This window comes from Spermophilus citellus (assembly GCF_964194105.1).
Source record: "Spermophilus citellus genome assembly, chromosome: 3".
Taxonomy (NCBI): Eukaryota; Metazoa; Chordata; class Mammalia; order Rodentia; family Sciuridae; genus Spermophilus; species Spermophilus citellus.
This window is the reverse complement of record NC_138184.1, coordinates 187,469,330-187,488,368: the sequence shown is the minus strand read 5'-3', so window position 1 is coordinate 187,488,368 and position 19,039 is coordinate 187,469,330. Positions and strand designations below refer to the sequence as shown.

General features: G+C 33.9%; 1 protein-coding gene across 1 annotated transcript in view; it reads left to right on the top strand.

Moving 5' to 3' along the window:
- CFTR (CF transmembrane conductance regulator) overlaps positions 1–19,039 on the top strand; it is a gene marked incomplete at both ends in the record, with an annotated part of 159,650 nt that overhangs the window by 61,293 nt on the left and 79,318 nt on the right. The window lies entirely within an intron of this gene.

The following is a 19,039-nucleotide window of genomic DNA, read 5'->3' as shown; positions in this document are numbered from 1 at the left end:
TATTATGAGGTTTATTGTAAATATTACTTCAATAGTACATGTACAAATATGTCACAATGAATAATCCCACTATTATGTATAAATATAATGCACCAATAATTTTTTAATGAAATACTTGGTATCTTTGATAGATGACATTTGACACTAATGCATTCATTTATATCACCTTCTATGAAACAAATTGCAATGGAACTTAAAGTACAGTATACAAAATATGGAAAAAAGCTGCCTGTGGATTAGAGAGAGCTGTGAACTGGTGTAAGGGGCTCTCCATGGGTGTACTGACTTATTCAACAGCAGTTTTCTTAAAATTCTAAATCTTTTATTTTCTGTCTACTCTGAGAGCTTAATGAAAAGAAAAGCTATCCTATAAAAGTATTAAATTTGTCTTGAAGATGTCCATCATCCTCAAAAGTCCTTCATTCAGGAATAGTTTTTCACAGCCCAGATGGTAGAACATTCTGGACATTTTAATTAAAAAATGAAGTGTTTTTAAAGAACACAGATATTTATCTGGAAGGTAGCAGGGATGTTGGTAATAAATTATTTATTTACGAGTAGAAAGTGTTAGAAGATTCCTGGTAGATTTTATTTTTTTGCTTTGAATATAAATTTTACTACAGAAATTATTTTATAAATAGTGGTTTGAGCCCCCCAAGTAAACAAAATATATTTAGCCCAAATATAGCTTAGGAATATTACTAGTAATAAATTCAGAGTTGTGGGTCTCTCATTCATGAAGTGAGCATTTGCCAACTTTGGAATACTGTGCTAGACCCTGGGTACTAAATTAAATACAACAGTCTATTTTTGAAAGGTTTGTAGCAGATTGCTCTGTATTAATAAGGAAGGATCATATGGCATTTGACTTGTACCTCAATAAGCTATTGAAAATAATGAAAAGAAGAAGAAACAACAGGACATATTCTTCCTTTTTTTCTGAGTGCATGGCCAGCCTTAATTTTTTAAAGCATATTCACAGGTTATACTACTACCACACCTCTCTAAAAGATACCCTTTATCCATTACTAATCAATTCACATTTCTTGTGCCTAATTTTACCTCCTTCCATCCTGGGCAACTACTAATCTAATTTCTGTCTCTATCAATTTGTCTGTTCTTAACATTTCACATAAATGAAAATGTGCGATAGATCTTCTGTGTCTAAACAAACTTTTAAAGTAGAGAAGGTAATGTCTGCATTTAGCAAACACATATTAAGACTTGCTAAACTTTTTACAGTGTAGCAGGAACGGGAGATGAATATGGATGCAAATAGAACATGATTTGCTTCAGGAGTTGATGAACTAGGGGGAAGAGAGAAACATATTAATAAAGAATCTTATTAGTGGGCTGGGGTTGTGGTTAGTGATAGAGTGCTCACCTAGCATGCATGAGGCACTGGGTTCGATCGTCAGCACCACATAAATGTAAAATAATGATATTGTGTCCACTTAAAACTAAAAAAAAATATTAATAAAAGAATATTATTAGTACCCTAATACAAATTGAAAGAGAAATTTTTTTGTAGAAATAAAATGAAGAAACATGGACTCCATTTGTGTCTGCCTGTGGTAAGCAATAACCTCCAGATGGATACAAAGCTAATTTCCTCTGACAGAATGATTCACCATGGAATTGCAATGGTGAAAGAATAAAATATATAGTCTCTAAACGATCTTTGATTAATCCATTTAGTCCCATTGTCCAAGAGGTAGAACATCTATAAAAGCTTAACTTGAGCAACAAATGTACCACTTATGGTAATTTTGAAATGATTATTAGGTTCTCAGAATGGAAAACTGGGACTTAATAGGTTAAGAACATTAGAGCTACCCATAAAGTAGAGTGAAGATTGGGTTGATGTACAGAAATAGGAGATTAATGAATATATGTTCTTGAATTGTTGAGAAGATTAAATGATATATACATATAGGGTGCCTAACACAGCTTCTGGCACTATAGTCCATTTAGTAAATATTAAGTTGCCATTTCCCTTTGAGTTAGAGAATACTGTTACAGAGCATGAGGGCAGGAGCCAGGGGATGGGGGGAGGTGATGGCAGGGAATTCCTCAGTGAGTGAGTGACTATTATAGAGATAAGATGGAGATTAGCATCCTTAAGGAAAAGGAGAACCAGAAAGCCTAACAATGAAAAGCCATCAAAATGATTTTAAAATTCAATTTTTATTGGCATATTATAATTATACATAATAGGGGGATTCATTGGGAATGCCCATTCATGCACATAGCATAATCATTCCCAGTACTTCCCTTTCCCTTTCCTCTTCCCTCTTCCTGGTTCCCTTCCTCTACTGTCCTAGTCTCCCTTTTAATTTCATGAAGTCTCCCCAAACACACATTTTCCCCCTTTTATCTCTAGCTTCTACATATGAGAGAAAACACATGACCCTTGACTTTCTGAGTTTGGCTTCTTTTGCTTAACACAATTTTTGTCAAATTCCATTCATTTTCCTGTAAATGACATAACTTCATTTTTATTTATAGTTGAATAAAGCTCCATAGTGTTTATATACTACATTTTCTTTATCTATTCATCTGGTGTTGGGCACATAGGCTGTTCCTAAAACTTGGCCATTTTGAATTGCATTGCTATAAACATGAGTATGCATGTATCACTATAGTATGATGAGTTTAATTCTTTTGGATATATACTAAGGAATAATAAAACTGAATCATATGGTGGTTCCATTCCTAGACTTTTGAGGAATCCTTATACTAATTTTCGTAGTGGTGGTACTAATTTGCAATCCTGCCAACAATGTATAAGTATTCCTTTTCTCTTATATCCTTACCAGCATTTATTAGCATTCATATTCTTGATGGTTGCCATTTTAACTGGAGTGAAATGAAATTTTAGTGTAATTTTGATTTGCATTTCAATTTTGATTGCTAAAGATATTAAACATTTATTTTCATCATCAATGTGAATTTTGCTGCTGACAAAACTGGCTATAAGAGAATTATAAAGATGTTCATTTATAAATATGGTAATTGGTCTGCATGACCCAATCCACAAAAGTTGGGATGTTCTCTGTAAGAAACCAATGGCTTCCTGGAAGAGAAAAAGAGAGAGAGAGAGAGAGAGAGAGAGAGAGAGAGAGAGAGAGAGAGAGAGAGAGACAAGATGGCATAAGATCTTGAAAGTTTCGATTGAGGGCACAATGAAGAATTAATGATGGGTTTGGAAAGTGATCCTACTTTCTATGTCAATTTGCTTGTGTGGTTATCTCAGACACTGTTCACTGTCATGTAAGCAGCGGGGACATAAAATGAAAGTATTATCATCCCCCCTCTGTCCAAGGGCTTATAGATTGATTTGGGGGAAAATGAACATTAAGGGCCTATTTCAACATGATTCAAATCATGATTTGAATGATTTGAATCATGTTGAAATACTCTTAAATTACTGCAGAATCCCAGTAGCTTGTAGCCTGCTTGAGCTATCCCCAAAAGTGGACACTTTGAAGGATGAGTCAAAGATAGGAAGCATATTCTGGACAGAGGAAACTGTATGAACAGAAATAGAGAACATAAAGTCACTTAGTTTGTTCAGGGAGCCTCAAGCATATTGATAAAACCAGAGTGTAATGCAGGAACAATGACTGGGCAAGAATGGAGTTAGAGAGCCATATCATGGAAACTAGTCTCAGAAATTTGGTCTTGGAGAGTTTTAAGTAGGGAACAATGTAATCCCTTTGAAGTTTAGGTATATCACTTTGACTGTGACAATGAGGAGCAGAATTAAAATGTTTGTGGAGTAGCAAAAAAGAATAGGTCTTAAAACCTGAAAGACCAGGTTACTAAAGAAAGTCATTTTACCTTGCTATATACTGACTTTTATGCTCTACAACACTAAGTGAACTACATCTTTTGTGGAGTTTTGTGGGTTTTTCTGGCACACAGAAAGTTCTTAATGAATAAAATAGCTATGATTATTATTGCCAGTACTATTTGCTGCTCCGACTAGGTGTAACCCACTTCAGTAATGCTCATGATAAATAAGAAGAAATAAAAATTAAGCAGAGGAATTGTGAGATACCAAGGAATATCATATTTAAGTACTATTTAAATCAATACGGAAAGATATCAGGAAAATGGCCTTTCAGGGAAGAGTGAGTTGTTTCCTCAAGAAATTAGAGGAACAGAGGAATTGGTTCAAGATTAAGGATTTCTTGTACAAGAGGAATCAAAGAGGGCGACAGGTAAATAGGCTATGGGTTCAGAAAGGAAGGACAAACTGAGATATCTGATCAAGGCAGGGAAATCCAAGTTTAGCTGAGAAAGAACCAATGGAGGATGTCACTGGGTGGGATTTAATTAATAATGGCTATGATTATTTTTGAAATGTATAATCTCAATTATACATTTCAAAAATGTATGCATTTTTGTTCTTTTTTATTCTTTGCCTAAAGTGTCAAGATATATTTGTTTGTTTTTTTATTTCAAAGAATCCCTAAATCTTTGCTCCTTTCTGTCAAGCTGATTATTGCAACTGTATTTTGCCTTCTTATTCCTTCTATGATAGGCAAAAGCACCCAGGAATTTATTAAATTACTTGTCCTTCAAACTAGCAAATGTAGTGTACATAATGAGTAAATTAATATATGCCATTTTCTTCTCTGTGTTGAATGTTTCATATATGTTGTTCTTATCTATCCAAATAAAAGGCAAATTCCTCTGGAACAGCAACTCCAAAGACATTATTATGGTTTATTCTGCATAGTACATTGATAGAATAGTAAATTTTTATTGGATAATTATTTTGGAAATGTTTTGAAGTTGCATGTTGCCTACAAGAATTTTGCTTGGAAAATGTTCTTCTGTGTGCCTCACACCCTTGGAGCTTGAGAAGATTATTACACAACAGCACACGATTGACAGGAGTAACACAAACATAACTGGAGGTTTTCTCTACCTTCACAGTCAAAAATCAGAAGTTTTCCTTATTTTCAGTAACTTGAGGATTTTTATTTTTTGTATTTTTGTTTATTATATAAATATTCTCTACTTTGATAAAGTTAAGTTATAATCTCCATAAAATATAATCCCTGTGTGCCAAATGAAGATTTTATATTTTAAGTGCAGAGTAATTTTGATCACTGGAAAAGGAGATATTACAGAGTCCTTGGTAATGGGCTGAACGATCCCTAAATATAATCTTTATGTTGTCCCTGTCTCCAAACATTCATGATTCAATCTGTTTTCATTTTGAATGAAAAAGCTGGTCTGTTTCTTAATGTGTTACACCTAGACTTGGAATTGGTGAGGAGAACTGAATATTCTCTTCCTCAATTTTTTGTTTTTGTTTTTGTTCAGCCCTAATATCTTCAGAGCTCTTGTGTATGCAATGATGCTCAGTGTCACAGGAGTAGGCAGGTTTGTGTAAATTTGTCATGCACAACATATTTCACATAGTTTTCTGATTTCAGTTTGTTGTTGGAAATTATTCACTCAGTAAGATACCTTAAAGACTTTATCACAGGGAAGGGCATAGAGATAGTTCTATGATGATGGAATAATTTGTAACATGCAGCCACAGATGGGCAAGCCATGTTCAGATTCTTTTCCTTTCCCTCCTTTTTGAAAATATCTCCATGTCCTGCTTTATAAGACCTACTTTGAACTTCAATTGCACCAGTGTGGATTCCTAGGAAAATTTATAATTATTTTAAAAATATTATTTTGCATCCCTGTGGCTATTAATTTATTCTCCCATATTTTTCCCCATGTACAAAAACTATCTTTAGAGTCTTCCTAAACATTTGTAGCTACTGTAACCAGCACTAGAGACTTTACTAGCTTAAAAAGAGGAATCAACTTAATTGAGTCCTGGTTAACGTACTTCTCTCTTATAAAATTATAATCATATTTCACTATTGAGCGAGAGATAAAGAGAGAAGAGACACACTATTCTATGCCCTTTTTATTTCCAGAACACCACTTCTCCTGCATGTCACCTTTATCACAGTCTACCACATAGCTCCAGAGCTGAGAGGAAGAGAACTCTAGGCATCCAGTGTTTGGGTAATGAGTAATTGGACTGTCTTTATTCAGTGACTCACTCTCTTATAAGAGTACCTGGACCTGGAGAAGTAATTGGTTTTTATGATAGTGTGTGGTGGGGTACATGGGTAGGGAGTGTGAGAAGGAGGTCAGGGGCTTGGGTTATGTAATTCGTATTCACAAAGTTGTTGCGATACTTTTGAAACCACAAAATGATCTTCATTATCTGCCATGACAGCCATTACATATGCATTGTAATAAAAATATTTACTGTGTGTTGAAAAAGGTAAACTCTGAATGTGTTTTTTATTTCAATGTTCCTTGAGAGTTTTCAGATTTAAGTTACAAGAAAAAAATTGAGAGGGAAGTTGGCAAGAATTAACTAAAAGGGAAAAAAAAAAACTTGGGAGGGAATTTGGCAAGGAATATGAAAAACCTCGGGAGGGAAGTAGGCAAAGAAATGAGTTAATGACTGTTCTGGAAAATAAATTCCATCATGCAGATACCACATGACTAATTGAATTTGAATTTGACCTCTGGATCTTCAGGTCTGGCAAAACTAACCTGTAGGAGCTTGAGGCTTAACCTTTAAATGGTCAACCCACCACTGTAGGAGAATTCACAATTTTTCAATTGGAATAACTGAAATGATAAAGGTGCTATAGGAATTAGCATTTACATTTAGTATCAGCTAAGAAATAATGGATATCTCAAACGGATATTTGAAACACATTGAACTATGTTACCTGAACCAGAATAAACCACATTGACTCTACCTTGAACTAACTTTAATTTTCCACTGATAGATAATAAAGTTTGAAGCATTAATACTTATTTAGTATAATATGGAACTAGAACATTTATTTTGTAAAACTATTGAACCAGAATCAAACAAGAATGCCATAGAGTTTCATGAACTAAATTGCTACCTTGCTTCATTTGAATCATGGGAGTTAAATATAAATATTAGCATCTATGAACAGAGTACACGTGTCAGTATTGTGCTAAGCACTTTATATGAATTGATCCATGGAACCCTCACTTTCAGTTATGTAGTGTCAACTTTGCATAGAGTTTGTAGTCCAAGTGGAAATTTGCTGATTCCAAAAGTGTGAGCTATATATTAGGGGTTAAGATGAAAATTCTAGAGCTAATTATTAGGTTAACAAATGAGAGTTCTTACGTCTCTAAAACCAAAATAGCCCTGAGACTGCCCCTCCTACTAAGATTTGGGCAAGTCAACAGAAAGGTAGTATACAAATATAATTATAACTGTCTGGGACCAAACTATCCTACGATAATGAAATTAGGACACTAAAGCCAGACCTAAATATTTAAAACACAAAATAAAAAATCATGAAGTTTACAAAGAGCAAAGCTGTATTATAAAAAGTGTATATTACATATGCCTGATGTTTCAATCAGTTGAAGAATTAGGATTCTAAACTCAAATAATTTTACATATTTTAGATATATGTAAATTAAGAAAATCTTACCCTTGTTTTTTAATAGACCTTAGACATAGAAGCATCCTCAATAATCCCTAGCTGAACTTAAAATCAGTATCTGGTTCTGGGCTTCTCATTATGTTTTGACCTTATTGCCACAGAGAAATGTTCATAAAGACCTTCCCAAGAAGGAAATTTGGTGTTTCTAAAAATGAGTACAAGACTTTTCTAAACAAAATAGCTCTTTAATGAAAGATTGTATTATCATTATTGCCTTTCAGAACCACATCTATAATACCAACTTTTAGTTTACAGGGTTAAATAAATCTTTGGTTCAAATTTGATGAATTAAAAATTTGTTTCAACAAATATTTGTTGAGTTCCTATTCTAAACAGTTCTGTGTTAACTCTAGATCTACCTGAAATATAACAAGGACCCCTGTCTATAATGAGGTTTTGGCTTACAGATATTTAGGGAGAGAAAAAAAAATCAAAGATGATGCCAAGTTTGTAAAAATTCAATTTTAAAACTTATTTAATTATTTTTTGAATTTTCCCAGCTTTATTGAGGTATAATTGACACATAAAATTGTATATATTTGACATGTACAATGTGATGTGTTGATGTACATATGCATTGTGAAATGAGTACCACAAGCAAGCTAGTTAATATATCCACCAATCACGTAGTTGTCATTTGTGCATGTGTGTATGTGTAGTGAGAACATTTAAGATTTGTATTTTTCAAGTATGTAACATATTATTATTAACTATAGTCACAGTGCTGTACAATAGATCTCCAGAAATTATTCATCCCATTTAACTGAAACATTGTACCCTTTGATCAACACCTTCCCATTCTCCTCCCCTGCCTGTGTCAGGTTTCTATTGTGGGCAGTTGGGTAGACAGCAATAGCATTGGCTGAGGTATGTTGGTAAGGTGAAAACCAGGTGCTTCTTTTTGGAATGCTGAAGTGATTAGGGAACTCTGGAGAGGACCTATGGGTCTAGATCTTTGGCGTTAGAGCTGGACATGAGGGAGCTCTTACCCTGTGGATTGGAAATGGTATTATAACAGTAGATGATGTCACCAAAACAAGTATAGTGTGAGAAGACTGGACTGAGGACAGAATACCAATATTTGTGAGGTAGTAGAGTGAAAGGGGTCCATGGAGGACATGGAGGGTAAGACTGACAGGGGATGGATCTAGGAGAAGGGGTGAATATGGAAGGGAAGGAAAGAGAATATATTTTAAGTAATAGGGAATGCTTAATAGTGGCATCTTCTTTGGAGATGTCAAGTGAGATTTGTAAGAACTTATTAGATTCATTATTTTAAATTTTCCAAAACTTGTACAAAACAATAGAAAATAAATGGATAATCTAACATTAAAAATGAACAATGTACATGAGCAGAAATTTTATTAAGATATGTAAAAAATGCTCAATCAGATTAATAATTAAATTAAAACATCAACATGCCTGAATGACAATAGAAGGGAGGCTGATGAGAGGGAGCAGTTGAAGATTCAGTGCAGAAGAGAAAAGGTTGACTTATACATAGCATGAGGAGGCCCAAACCATAGAACATGTTCAGAGGTCTAGACTCAGGCAGGTGCATGGAGCCCACTTCTTATGAGTTAGAATGGATAAAGAAAAGTCCTTGTGGATGCAAATTTGAGGTAGGGTGTATTGGGAAATTGAGTGAGTTCATATTCAGTCATTTATTAAAAAGTGTTTATTGAGCTACTTCTGTGTGTCAAGAATTGTTTTAGAAGTTGACAAGGTAGTACCTCCTCTTATGAAACTTACATTCCACTTAGAGGAGACAATTTATAATAGTTTATAACAAAACTATTATAAACTGTTTATAATAAAAAATCAATAATTCTTTCTTTCTAGTGATGGTACAGTAAAAACAAGTAAAAGATAGTGATGTATGGAGTGAGAAGAAAAATGCTTCACTGGACCTCATCCTTCTACTCCAACATCTGAGTTACTATTTCTCTTCATTTATGTCTTAAAGGTAGTACACATCACATGATCATAATCATCTCCCTAATGAAAATGCTGATGTTTGTCCTCATGCTTTCTAGAAAACAAAAACAAACAAACAATAAAAAAGGTAGAAAGACAGAAGGTCTTCCACTTCACTTTCAGGTTCCTTCCATTTCACTTTCACACGTTATAAAATTGGTGAAATCCAATTCTCATATAGAACTCTAGCAACAGAGGAGTCTGGGAAACAGTGTTGAATATTCTAACCCTATTTTTGGGGGGTTTGGCTAACTTCACTTAGCATTATCTTCTCCAATACCATCCATTTATCTACAAATGGCATGATTTTATTCTCTTTTATTGCTGATTAATATTCCATTGTATATATATGCCACATTTTTTTATCCATTCATCTACTGAAGGGCATCTAGGTTGGTTCCACAGTTTAGCTATTGTGAATTGTGCTGCTGTAAACATTGAGGTGGCTATGTCCCTGTAATATGCTGTTTTTAAATCCTTTGAGTATAGACCAAGGAGAGGGGTAGCTGGGTCAAATGGTGGTTCCATTCCCAGTTTTCCAAGGAATCTCCATACTGCTGTGCTTTATGTGTATAATAAGAATTGTAATGCATTCTTCTGCCATTTATTCTTAAAAATTCAATTTTAAAAAACCATTTTAACGCTGGTGCACAGGAAAGTACCCTGGGAGGGGAGTGAGTGGATCTTTAATCTGCAGTAGCTTTTCTTTACTGGGGATGTGCCATAACCTAAACAGTATTTTAGGAAGGTTAATATAGAATCAGTATGTTAACTAAAGAATAATTAAGATGTTATGGTTAGATGTGTATGAAAGACTGTTATCTCATATTAAAGAAAAAGAGAAATTGACAGAACCAGCAACATAATCCAAATCTTCTATTTATCTTTTTATATGGTCTATTAGTGCTGTGTATTTGAAAATAAACTCCTGGACTAATGAGTTATCCTTTGACATTATTGATTTTAAGTTAGAATTTCATGCTAGTTAGTTTCATAATGATTACAATAGTATTAAACCATTAGGACTATGAAAATGCCATTTGCAAAGGAGATTATGATAACAAAGATTAGTAAACTATGTGTATTGAGAATTCCATGGCATAGTTTTGAAAAATATTTGTAGCATATTTATTTTCATGAAAGTGACACGTTGAAGTTACCACAATACTGAGTAAGTATATCTGGGGAAAACTACCCACCTATTCTAACATATTGGAAATTTAAATAAGTCAGGAATTTTATTTCAAGATCTGCTCCCAAATTGTATTCTATTTTCCTCTCCCTTTGGGGCAGAATCTCTTCTTCATGCCTCATAACCTTAAATTTAAAATATGGAAGTCTACGAGCAGGTGGACAGTCATCACAGGGCTAAAGCCTGTTCAGGGCAAGCTGAGCAGCTCCTAGTTCAAAGTTAGCTCTTGAGAGAACAAGGAATTTCAGAGGTAATGGATGGGTAAGGGTGAAGCCCATCTGCTACTCCTCCCAAGGAACTGAATTCTAAAGCAGGAGGCTTAGTGACTAGGGAACTGGAAAAGATTTGAGGAAATTCAGACTAGAACCAAGTTCAAGATAACACAGTAATGTTCTAGTGAAGTACTGAGAAGAGCTCTTTTTTCACACATTGGATTTGTCCCAGCATTTTGGGTAGGCAGACCTAAAGGAGATAGTTAAGGAATTAGCAGCCCCTAAATACCTGTTCCTGGACTAGATGGATCAAATCATCCCTCAAAACTTTAAGAATTAATCTAGATTTTTAAAGGGAATTTGAGATATGAAATCATGGTGTTCAGTAATCTATAGTTAAATCAGTCTACAGTCAGGCCAGAATAAAGTAAGAAAGATTGTTTCAGTTATCTTTTTTGTGTGTTTCATATAACAGTTTTCATTTAATACTCTAGCTGCTGAGAAGTCCCAGAAAAATAAAGCTTAGTGTTCTTGTCCTTGGGGACATGTATCCTATCCTAAACATCTAAATCACTGTACTCTACAGCTTTTCTTTCAAAAGTGTTCAAGTAAATTCAAATACACACCTTCGTACCAAAGAGATATAGAGATATTAGTAGAGTTGCATATATACACACAGGTTACACATACAACAAACACATAAACAGGAGTTTAACATTGGTAACAAAAGTACTATAACATTCATTTTTGTAGTTTTGTTGATTACAGCAAAAAATGTATTCAAATTTAGTTTTTCTGCTATGAATTTGGCTAGTGACCATCAGTGAAGGAAAATCTTCATTTTTCAAGTTGATTAAGAAGTCTTACTTTTCATACTGTATAGCAGGGTTTAATCTTCAACCAATATTTCTATTTACAGCTCTTTATATTCAGTCTTAAGTTAACAAATTACCTTACCCTTATAAATAAAACCTCAATTTTATTCATTCTTTTATGGTACTGGGGAATGAACCCAAGGGTGCTCTACCAGGTACCCCGCCCTTTTTATTTTGAGACAGGATCTCAGCAAGTTGTTGAGTCCGGCCTTGAATTTGCAATCCTCCTGCTGTAGTCTTCTGAGTATGTGGGATTACAGATGTGCACCACTGCATCCAGCTTAGAACTTCAATTTTAATTTGTGAATTCATTAGTTGGAATTCATGCTAGATAGTTTCATAATGATTATAACAGTATTAAACCACTAAGACTAAGAAGTTACCATTTGTAAAGGAGATTATCATACCAAAGATTAGGATAACAAAATGCTATGGAAGTTTGCCCCTCTCCCTTGTATATATATTTGTACAGATGCATGCTTACACAATAGCTATGTGAAAAAAAGCTTAATTCATTTTTTCTCTCTTTCCAGTACATTTCTGGCTTTTATACTCTCTATCCTTCTCTTCTATCTTCCTGTTTCCTTTACTCCTATGACACATCTCTCTTCTCTTGCCCAATTTCCTTGTACATGAAGCATGATACACATTCAGTAGTTTTTAAATATTAATAACAATGGCATTAACCAGCCAATTACTCACTCTTAAAGATGTGCATTGATTAATATATTAAATGGCAATTCTCTCAAGTTAATATCTCTGTACCCCTAACTTCTCACCCTCCTCCCCTGCCACAAGCATCTGTATTGTCAAGGTTGTTCTAAAAGTGATAAGCTAGCCATAAAATAAGTTTTATGGTGTTTTCCTACCTTCAAAGTTTCAGGAAGCTCAAATGTACTCTGTAAATATTGCAAAACCACACAGGCCTATTAAATATAACACCCTACTGTTTCTTTAAAGTTCTTTTTTTCTCTCTCCTTCATCTCTCTCTCTCTCTAATAATACCACATATCATTGCTCTGCTGTATGTTCAATTCAGAGTTAATGAGCATTATATTAGCAGTTCCTCCTGAACAACTTCATGTTTGTTTGGTCCAGTTGAATAATGTTAGAATGATAAAATAGTATTTTTTTAAAAAAAAGTAAAATTGAAAACGGACTCATATTGAGGTAGGGAGAGGAAGCATGGGAGGAATAGACAAACTCTAGATAGGGCAGAGGGGTGGGAGGGGAAGGGGGGGTCAGGGGGTTAGCAATGATGGTGGAATGTGATGGACATCATTATCCAAAGTACATGTATGAAGACATGAATTGATGTGAACATACTTTATATACAAACAGAGATATGAAATGTTGTGTTCTATACGTATAATAATAATTGTGATGTATTCTGCTGTCATGTATTTAAAAAATAAAAGCAATTAAAAAAGGAAAGAAAAAAAGAAAATATGTGAAAAGGGCACATATCACATTGGATATGTTATACACTCCTTAATAATAAAACAAGTTAATCTTTATTGCATACTTATTATATTATTACTTTGACCTGCTCTAGTACTCTTTATCTAAGTATTTTCAGGTGTTTTACAATGTCAAACAAACACAGTGTTGCATGCACAGAATCCTTTGAAGTTGGTATTTGCCTTTCTGATCAGCATGTTGTAAAGGAAGTCAACCCAGACAGCAAGTATCTAGATGAACACCTCATACCCTGGTGGGCATCATCATTACAGGGAATACGTAGATTCATGGGCCATGTCCACATTCTTCTGAGTGAAAATAGGTACAGCATTAAAAAACAAACAAACAAAAAACTCCCAAGTGATTCTGATAACATGCCTAAGAACCATACCTTAAGGACTAACAATCTAGATATTTGATTTTATCCTTAGACAAACTATGCTGAGGAAATGAAAATGAAATTATTGTGAAAATATAAATATTAAATATGTCTCTTTCAAAGAAAAATTAATCACAGAAATTTAAGACTTTGATTTGTGACTATATGTTTATTTTTTTCATTAAAACATCCTAGTAGTTTGATTTTTAATAAGAGTTTAAATCATATTTAGTGTCTTAATTCCAATGGATGATTTCCCCCCACAATTTTTGTGGGTAGCTCTTAAGGAACTCAAGTTAATTTGGAGTGCGAGCAAAGAGAAATATAAATTTTTTCTCTATGTGTAAGGCTTCTCTTAGTGGCACATGCCCTTATATGGACTTTTAAAAAACTTGTAATAGCACCAAGCATCATTAACTCTTTTTAAATTATAACTTACATCATAATGAAAATCTACTGTGAAGTCTAAAACCAACACCCTTTAGATAAATATATTACCAGATTTGAGTGCCCTTAGTAATCAGCAAAGATAAATGTTTAACAGTGCATACAAGACAGAGTGCTTTATGTTAAATCAAATAGAGAAATCCAAACACTAATAAAGAAATCTGCAAATGAACAATAAACTAGGTAATCAGAACATGTACTCATATTAATAGCAGGATATTGGTATTACTAATGTGTTTGGTTTGAAAATAATGGACTTAATCACAGTTTTCCATGCCCCCACTATATGGTTTCATTTCAGTCTCAACAATTTCATATTAATTATGATCTCTGAGATACATATTAAGTTATCCAAACGTATACATTTCCCTTAACAAATGGTTTCAGTTCAGAAAAAGAAGCCAGACACTTGGCACAGAACATCAAATCTTTTCAGATGCAGGAATTTATTATTTCTATACTTTTGAAGGTCATTATTCATACTTCTAAAAGGTAATGCTACTAATGTGTATTCTAGACAGGAAACTTTCCTAGCATCCCTATTTTCTTAACTACATTGTTAGGGGTCTACACAATTCCTAGTAGGACTCTGTCCTTGTCATCATCTTTCTGGCACAGAACTCCAAGCTTTGTCAGTTGCCATTATGAATGAACTATATACTTTTCCAATCTACTTAAATTATTTTACAACCATATATACATATGGTTATCTATGGACAATATTTAGTAGTTTTGTTTGTGCAGCTTTAAAATTTATGCATGTGGTATAATTTGTGTACATCATCCTTTCCCTTGCTTCTTGGCTCTTATTGTCTTTTTGAGATCTAACTGATATATAGAAATCTATTTCATTGCTTTTTTGCACCACTGTGTTGTACTCATAGTTCATTGCATTTTATTTTATTGACGAACATTTAGGTTGTTCAATACTGAAACGAAAATCTTTGTAAGATTTTTTTGGCATAAAATCCTCTCAGTGGAATTGCATGTCACAGGAGAATACACAAATTTAAATTTAATTAAGTCCTACCAAATTAAACTTTAAAGCAGCTAAACCTATGTATAGCACTACCAACCTTTATTCCTCATATCTTTGAAAGTTCCTGTTATTGATTTTAATTGTTGAAACTTTGATTTCTTTCTTTACCTCTATCATTCTGATTTGAAGTTCTGTGATTACATGAGAGATTATACATTTTTCATGTTTGATAACCATTCCGATTTCATTTTTTTGCTATTTGTGTGTGTGTGTGTGTGTGTGCATGTAAGTTATTGTGGTGGCCATGAAGTGTGTCTTACCAACCTCTGCTACAGGGTACATAATTACAAGAAGGCTCCAGTTATGTATTGAAGTCCTTCACTGAGTTTATCATGAGACTACTTCTTCCACATGAATGAATGAGTGTGTGGGGATATAAAAGCATATCTGTAATGTGAGATGCAAGACTTTATTGGCTAATTTTTGGCTCACAGATTTCCAACCCTTCCTTAGACTGAAAAGGAATTCTAATTGCCCAGTCCAACTTTCTGTTCCTTTTTCCTTCGCTTGGGGTTCCGATTTGCATGAAATCTCACGTCTTCCCTGCCTATCTCCATGTTTCCTTTCACATTTAGTACCATTTGGTATCTATGTTTATCAGGTATATTGGTCTCTAGTTTTCATTCCTTGATGTTTCCTTATCTAGTTTTGGTATCAGAGTAATATTGGTTTCATATAATAAATTTGGGTGTCTTCACTCCCTTTCTATGAATTTGAGGAGGATTGGTTTCAGTTCTTCTTTTAAAGGTTCTGGTAGAATTCAACTGAAAATTTATCTGGTCCTGGGATTTTCTTTGTTTAAAAGCTTTTCATTACTGCTTCAACCTTTTTGTTTGTATGTCCTCTTGGTTCAGTCTGGTTAGGTCATATGTGTTTAGAAATTAATCAAGATCTTCTGGATTTTCTAATTTATTGGAATACAGGTTTTCAAAATAGTTCTGTGGATTTCTGAAATGTCTGTGGTGATATCTTCTTTTCTGTTTGAAAGTCCAAGACCATATACATAATAATTTCAACAACAGTTCATCTGGCAACTTTGTGCAAACCTGGGTCTTATACCCATGCCTTTTGATTCTAAGTCCAGAGCTTTTTCCATTGATCATCCCTCATAAAGTCCTTATAATAACATTCTAATTAAGGCTGTGTAATTCAATGTAAAGAATCTGCTTTTCCTCTAATGGGAGACTAGGGCATATTATCACACTGTGTGGCATTCTACTCAAGGCAAAAGGGGAATGTCATATTCAGATCATTGACAAAGATCTTATTTAAAAACTGCAAAGCTCACCAATGTTTGAGTGTATATTATGTACCAATTTCTTTATATTAAGCTCATTTTTTAACCACTGTTAAAGGAAGATACTGCTATATTATCCCCATTTTATAAATGGAGAAATGAGATCCAAAACAGATTTGCCTCAAGCCATTTGTTAGTTGATAATGGAGACAGGACTAGAAAAGAAGTCATTTTGTTCTCTGGTTGCCACATATATTTTCTATTTTGTTTAAAGTTTTATTTTATAATCTAAAATATTTTTTTAAATTATCATATTTTATTTCATTGCTTTGTATTTAGTGAATATTTTGACTTCTTTAAAATACAGATATTATATAATCTCCTAAGGGAGAATTTTGGCTTATAATAACCTTTTGTTTATACTATCTTAAGAAAATTAATGTAATAAAATTATATTTGTTGTCTTTGGGCATTTAAATTCAGCAGGGATATTTACTAAAGTGTAGATTGTAGTTCCTTATCTTTATTTTGTTTTTGTCTCTTCCTCTTCAGTTTTCTTATCTCTTTTATTCTGCCAATATCCTTTTGCTTTTTTTAAATATATATCTACTCCTTTTGACAATTTTTTCTTGTCCAATTTCCTTTCTCTTCTCTGTATGCCTTTCTTTGTTTTTCTTTCCTTTTTGTTTGCAGATTGCTAGGGGCTGGCTCCTTCTGTTTGTATTGGTGTTTTGGTATGTGATCTATTAGAGAAGTATTCCCTGGGAAATCAGGATCTCCAGAACATGGTGGGATTCACTCCCCACCTCCTCACCCAAAATACATAGAGAGATAGATACATTTCTTTATTTGTGACTTAATGACTGAGTCACCTCCCTTCCCATATCTCTTCCTTTCATCATCTTTTATTCTATAAATCTTTATTAAATGCTTGCATCATGCTGGGAATTTTCATCTCTGAATCCATAATCCATTCTCTGAATTTCACAGTGTCATAATCATACTCTCAGGATAAGTAATGATACTTTGAGTTTAATTTTTAAAAATTTTAAACTGATTTAACTTGTATTATGTTGAACTTATATTTGAAAATAAAGAAAATGTAATTTCAGCAATTTCTGAACAAAACCTCATAACAAAAATAGCAAGGCTTTTAAAATGTATTAGAAAACTTACCTCTTTTATAAAAGATTGCTCTTAACCTAATCATATGAGAATGATTTTTTTTCTTTTTTCCCTTCCTCTTTCCCCACTTCATTCCTCCCTCCTTCCCTCCCCCCTCTAAAAGATTTAAAGAGATTTTTTTTAAAAAAATATTTTAAATGAAACGGATTTGGAGGAAGAAAAACATGAGGGCAGGGGTGAAGAAATAAACATGTAAGCTGGCTTGCTACTTTCAATAAAACTTAAAGAAAAAAAAAACTTAAAGGCTTAAAAAACTAGATGTTCATGGAAGTGCTTCTCTAGTAGAGCTAAAGATTTCAGTCACAAGTGTGAGATTTGGCTGCGATTCTTTTTATTTGGATGGAACCATAGGTTTGTGGCCCAACTTATGAGCTGACAAACTAAATGACCAACTAAATGACTTGCATTTGAAATAATTGACCACTAGTCCAGATAGAAGGCAACAAGAGTACTTGCTTTCACATATCTAATTATCTCTGAAGGTCCTCTTCATATGCAGGGCTGTATGGGTCTTGATGTTCTCTCTGTTATACTCATTTCCCCAGCACCTATGTGTCAGATTCCACAAAAATTCTGCTGCATCTTCTCAAACTTCCAGTATTTTTGATCCCAAGCTTTTAGTCACCTGAAGTCAGAAATGTTGATAGCAACAGTTCCTTGGAGGCAGTGACTTGGTTCTAGCCTGCAGGAGCTGCCAAGTAGTTCTTAACACAAGTGATCATTAATTAATTTATCTGCTTTGTGTTTGGAGTTTTGTGTGTGAGGTTCTACTTAATTTCATATGGTAGACAAAAGGAATAGATGAATAATAAAAGTAACCTTGCTAATGCTTTAAATACAGATATCACTGATGAATTATTTCTGCATTGCAAAAGAAAAAAAGACAGTGATGGAAAAGAACTTTAAGGGGAGGGTAAAGAGAAGGAGGTGAAACAAAAGGGTTGGAAAGAGAAGAGAGAGAGAGAGAGAGAGGGCGCGCTTCTTTTGGACTAAAGAGAGATTAGACCTTATCTAACTCTTCTCATTCTTCACAGCCAAGGTGAAACCTCATCGCTTTCAGAAAACCTCAAGCAGTTTTTTCTATCTATTGTGTAGATACTTCTGTTATTTGTACAATTAATTTGCTAATTAATTATGTACTGTTTTAGAATTCATCTTAAAATGCTTAATTAAATCTTTAGGCTTGTTATTGCTTTCTCCTGGATTATGGCTTACCTTCTAAATTAGATTTATAAAGTCTGTAGTTAAGGACCTTCTGATACAATGCCTACAATGCTTTCCACGGGAAAGTTCATTAGCTGGGAGAAAGGATGACAGGAACTGCAGGAATGTGACAGTAGAGGCAGAATGGAGGGGGAGAGGATACAGGAATGAGTTGCTGAGGATGGGTGAGAAAGAAAAAGAGAGCAAATGAAAAAATTGTGGAGGGGCTGGGATTGTGACCCAATGGTAGAGCGCTTACCTAGCACCGGCGGGATCCGGGTTTGGTTCTCAGCACCA